Source organism: Vombatus ursinus, unplaced genomic scaffold, assembly GCF_900497805.2.
Source record: "Vombatus ursinus unplaced genomic scaffold, bare-nosed wombat genome assembly UNPS02006779.1, whole genome shotgun sequence".
Lineage (NCBI taxonomy): Eukaryota > Metazoa > Chordata > Mammalia > Diprotodontia > Vombatidae > Vombatus > Vombatus ursinus.
The window spans coordinates 18,646,141-18,652,129 of NW_020946557.1; positions in this window are offsets into that span (position 1 = coordinate 18,646,141).

Sequence of the window (5,989 nt, forward strand, 5' to 3'; positions counted from 1 at the left end):
TCTCTCTCTCTCTCTCTCTCTCTCTCTCTCTCTCTCTCTCTCTCTCACACACACACACACACACACACACACACACACATACAATGGGGGTTAATTCACTTGCCCAGGGTCACACAGCTAGTAAGTATCTGGTTGAACTCAGTTCCTCCTGACTGTAGGACCCATGCTCTATCCAATGGCACACCTACCTGCTCCCACATGTTTTCTCATAAAAGTAGTTTGGATATTTTTTTAAATGGAAGAATTCTTCTTTGATATGATCAAAAGCATATTGTATGTGTGTCTGTGTGTCTATGTCTATGTGTTAAACCAAGAGCTAGTATTAATTGTAATAGAGAAATAGTGAAAGCTTTCATAGTACTAACAGGAATATTAAAAACTTCCCTTCTCCCAATTATTATTTGATATAGTTCTAAAAATTCTAGCTAGAATCAATAATATGATAGTGAGAGTAAATAAATAAGCATCCCCAAATAGGAGAAAAAAATTATCCCTTTTTCCAGATGTCATGATGTTTTACTTAGAAAACCCCAGCGAATTGAAGAAGAATCTAATGGAGATGATTAAGAGCTCCAGTAAAGTACCAAGATACAAAATAAATGCACAAAAATCATCAGCATTTCTACGTAGTACTAACAAAAAACAGGAGGATATAATAAGAAATTCCATTCTAAATAACTACAAAATGCATAAAATTTGTGAGTTAATCTACCAAAACACATGCTGAATTTATATAAATATAACTACAAAAGAGTCTTTGCAGAAATAAAAGAAGGCTTCATTAATTGGAGACATATAGCATTCAGTGCCATGATTTGGGCTGTATCAATGTAATTTTTAAAATGATGATATTACGAAGTTAACCTACAGATTTAATATTATACAAAACAAATTACCATGGGGATAATTTATAGGACTAGACAGACTAATAATAAAATTCAATTGGAGGAACAAAAGGTCTAGGATCTCAAGGGAGATAGTGGAAAAAGTAGGAATGAAGTGTTACCAGATTTACAATTATATTATAAAGTAGTAATCATCAAAACTATTTGGTTCTGGTTAAAAAAATAGAAAAGTAGACCTGAGGAACAGACCAGTTAAACATGAACCAGAAGCAATTTAAAACAGAGGGGGTCTGATGCAGGGCAAGGTTGAGGGGGTAAGGAGAGGAATGGAACACCTATATTTGGAAATGCCTGTGATGGAATGTCATGTAATTTTTTTTTAAAAAGGCCTTAATAAAACTTTTTTTTAAGGAAATGACTGGCTTCCTTGTCCAGTGACTGGTGTACTGCCTCTCTCTGAACTCAGAGTAGCAGAAGTAACTTATTCTTTAAAAAAAAGTTATGGTCATCCCCCAAATTTTCAACCCAGTGGCCTGGTAATAGAAATATCTTCATCCCACTCTGTGGAAGCTGATGACCCCAGTCTAAATCAAAGAGAGTCAGAAAACATATTCTCATTTTAAGTCTGAGGAAGAGAATTTAATGAATCCTAAGATCCACTTGGTTTCTTCTTCTTTGGTTCTAGAAGGTTTACTTTAGATGAAAAGTTCTGAGTTCAATCACAATTATCGAGAACACCCAGTTAGGAAAATTTCCCAACACCTAGGCAGAGGCTAGATTCTCCACCTACATGTATATGGATATGGATATAGATGTGGATGTGGATGTGGATGTGGATGTCTAGTTTCTGATCAGTTTCTGGTTGAGGCAAAATTTAATTAATTGGAAAAATGTGAATAATGAAACAATAGATTGATTGAGGAATGTATACAGGTCCTATTCACAGTCAGTTCTGATCCTTTGACAAATTTTTTTAAAAGTGTTTATACCTAATGAAGGCATTTCCCCCCTTACATTAGAATAAAAAGAAGCCCTTCTTAAATGAGCTAAAAGCAAACCAGGAATTTTGTTAAGCTTCCTTATTGCCATGTTTCATGTATTTCTTGTTTTGTAGTCAAACTTTCTACATTGTTACCTATCTCCAAGTTTTCATAAGAGGCTTATTATTATGAGAGGCTCATATTATTTACACAAATTGGGACTTATTATTGAAAATTCTATTTTATTTCCTCTCAGTTTTCTCATTTTTTAAAATGGAATCAGAAATTCTCCAGGACCATTTCTTAGGTAGATATAAAATAACCACTTTCTCTTAAAATTGAATAAAAGTGCTGGTATGTAAGCTCATTTTCTCTAGCCTCACCTAAGCATCTCCAGGATGACTGGAGTAGTTGAGACACTACTGAAAACTTCAGGGCTTTAGGCAATGGATTAAGAAGATAGTTGGGGGCAAAAATTAGTAGAGGGGTGGGGAGGGCTGTCCAAAATACTTGGTGCTTCCTTTTGGGAACAATTTACCCTGACCCAGCCGTGTAAGGCTACCAACTCCAACCAGCTATTCAGATGAGACTTTACACCTAGGAAATCAGCAAATTCTACAAATCAGGGTTTGAGTTATTAAAGTTTTTTATTTTATAGACTTAAGAAAGAGAAGGAAGAAATAATTAATCATTTATATTAAACTTAACAGTGTACCATGTCTACATTTTTTATTTTCCAGAGAGCCAGTTATTAAACATTTATCAGTACACCACTGCCCTGACCCAAATGGGACCTTGCTTCTTGAAGCATTTCAGCTCCATTTGTTCTGTGCTTTAGTATTGGAACAAGTAGCCATTTAAATGGGGAACATCTATGGGGTAGAGAGAGGGGATCTTTAGACACTGAAGGAAAGGTCCATTTCCCTGTGCCTGGAATCAATCAAAACTACTGATTGAGTCATCCTCTAGTGGATGTCCTTGAAAGGAACAGCTGACCAGGGTACTGTTAACTGCTAGTTGTAAATCCCAAACCTTCTTCTCCCAATGTCTGGGAATTTGAGGTCTCAGGTGATTTTCTCTCTTTGGAAAGCACACATGTCATCCAGGGCTGAGTGAGATGTAGTCAGTTAAAAGGGTAAAATGTGGCTAGAAAGACAAAGTAGTTAGACGGGTAAGAATTATCCTAATCTTCTGAAGTATAGAGTCTGAAAGGGGCAGATTAAAAAAAAGGGTCTAGAACCCCAAATTCCAGAACTTGCTAGGCTAACAAAAAAAGCTTTTGAAGAAATAGTCAAGAGTCAAAAAGCATTTATTAAGCACTCACTATGTACCAGGCCTTGTGCTAAGCACAAGCATACAAAGAAAGGGGTGGGGGGGAAAGTCTCTGTCCTCAATGGTTGTTGGGCAAAGCCTGATCAGGAAGAATAATTTGCTTCAAAGAAGTTCTAGAGGCAGAATTATTTTTATCTTGCATAGTTCAGGGCTAGTTAGTTTTACTCCCATCCCCTCATATCTAACCCCTCTCCATGTAATCCCATCTTTAATGGGTAGTTGGCTTTAATAGCTCAAGTTCTTCTAAGGCAGTTTCTCCTAAATTTTATGTTGGAAAATCCTAATGACCCCTCACTTTAAAAAAAAAAGTCATCTACCACATTTTTTATAAAATGATTTACACAATTTTCTTTGCTCACATCTTATTAAAATAAAGTAAAGAACATAATTATAACAGCATACATATTTTAACACAATAAAATAACATACAAGATATATATTGACTAGACGCTACATAATTTTCACATTTATACTAAAATTAATAACAATGATAATAATATTAATGCAATGGGCAGGCTTGTTTTTCAGCATAGAGTTTTTTTAAAACATCGTGTCCTTGATGATCTTGCTTCTTGTAATTCTTTTTGAACTATTAATTGAGATTGAAATGTTGTCTTTATAATAACTAGAGCAGAAAACCCCAAATCACACAAATAAAAGGTTATGAATGGTGGTTACAATTTGTATTGCTTTGTTTGATAAACCAGAGAACTCTTTATTTACCCATAGTCAAAATATCATAAGATGTTCACATTTGAAACTCATCTTTCAACATACCATTTTACAAGACATCTATTAACTGTTCTTATCATAGGGAATAAAACCAATTATTTTTCTATGACAAATGTATTCCTTATCCATTCACATTTAGAACTATTTAGGTATTTCAAATAAAATGAAGATTGTTTCTAAAGATTATTTAGATGATAGATAAGCCATTACATCTATTTCATTTGTAAACTGGATATTTTTTAAATTGAGAAATATTTCAGAAATGTATTATGTGGAGTTCACTTTTTCTTCCTGGATTACACTGTGAATTTGAGACTCTTCCATTGATTTACTTAGGGCACCTGGTTTTTTCAAAAGAAGCCTCCATATATGCAAGTTTCAGATGAAGTTTTTGTGATTAAATAAATTTACTTCCTCTTTATTATTATCACTCTTAAAAATATCAATTTCTTCTTTGAAATACTTTGGAAAAAAGAAGCCATTCAGTTTACAATAATAAAGTTCCCTATACAACATCCCAACATTGCCATACATTTTTGCAGTTATCAATAGTTAAAAGTTAGAGAGGATCAGCTTTTGATTCAACATATATCATCTCCATAAAATTAGATTTGTCCAAAAATGTTAAGACCTAAAAATAAGTGTACCTCAACCCCTCAGTCATAAAACTGCTTTTATTACATTAGTCTGTCAAGGTTCCAGGGAGTGTCCTTATAGGCCAAAAGTATTTTTTCCACGTTGCCTGGAATTCTTCACTTCATTTTATTAAACTGCCTAAAGTTTCACCATTTAGAGATCTATTTCAAGTAACATGCGAATAATCCTGGACACATTAAGTGATAGTTATTCACACTTTCCAGTATGGCATTGGATTTAGATTGCCTTTCTATTGTTTCCTAATTGATACAATTTCTGGCCTCTGATGCCCCAAACTCTGAATTCACATAGACGGGGTTCAATCTCTAGAATTATTCCTAAAGTCATTTTTTCTCTTTGATTCTTATGTACCAAGACAAAGTTTTCTCTAGGAAATATCTAAAAAAATTGTTTGTAGGTTGCTACAAATATAGATAACAGGTCTCCAAGTGCCATGCAAAACATTTAATGTAACAAGTTCCATGCTGGTCGATCTGCCTGCCACAAATCTCTCCCCACTCCTGTCCATCTTCCACAAGCTACAAAATGATTTTCCTAAAGTGCAGGTCTGACCACGTCACCCCCTTAGTCGATAAACTCCAATAGCTCCCTATTGCTTCCAGATCAAATCAGAATCCTCTGTTCAACATTCAAAGCTTTTTATAACCTAGCCTCCATCCCACCTGTCCAATCTTCTTATAACTTATACCACTCCCACACACATATACATATACTTCCATCCATGATACTGGACTCATTGCTGTTCCTTAAACAAGACATACTATTTCTTGGCTCTAGGCATTTTTTCTGACTGTCTTCTGTGCCTAGAATCTTTCTTCTCTACCTCTTGGCTTCCCTGGCTTTCTTTAAGTTCCAACTAAAATATCAACTTCTACATGAAACTTTTCCCAAGCCCTCTTAATTCTAGTGCCTTTCTTCTATTGCTTATTTTCCATTTATCCTGTTTATAGCTTCTTTGCTAATATTTGTTTGCATATTGTCTCTCTTATTAGATTGTGAGCTCCTCAAGGGCAAGGGCTATCTTTTGCCTTTCTTTGTATTCCCAGCACTTGGCACAGTGCCTAGCACATAGTAGATGCTTAATAAATGCTTATTGATTGAATGACTGACAGATGTTCTGCTTTACCACTCAGAAAAGTTCAGAAAGTGAGAAGTATTAAGGGAACTTATAAGTAGATATGGAAAACACATAGAGGACTCATAGTTATTTATAAGAACCTCTTGGAAAGGAAATTAATTTTAGTTTGCCATTAGAACAGCAACCTAACATTCTGGAGAAATTCTTCTCTCCCGTAGCATCTTAGCAATTCATCACATATTAATTGTCCCACCCTATGGCTTATATTCCCCTTGGAAGGAAAATAGGAACAGTTAAGTGACCTGAAGTCAGGAAGACTCATCTTCCTGAGTTAAAATCTGGCCTCAGGTACTTACTACTTTTGT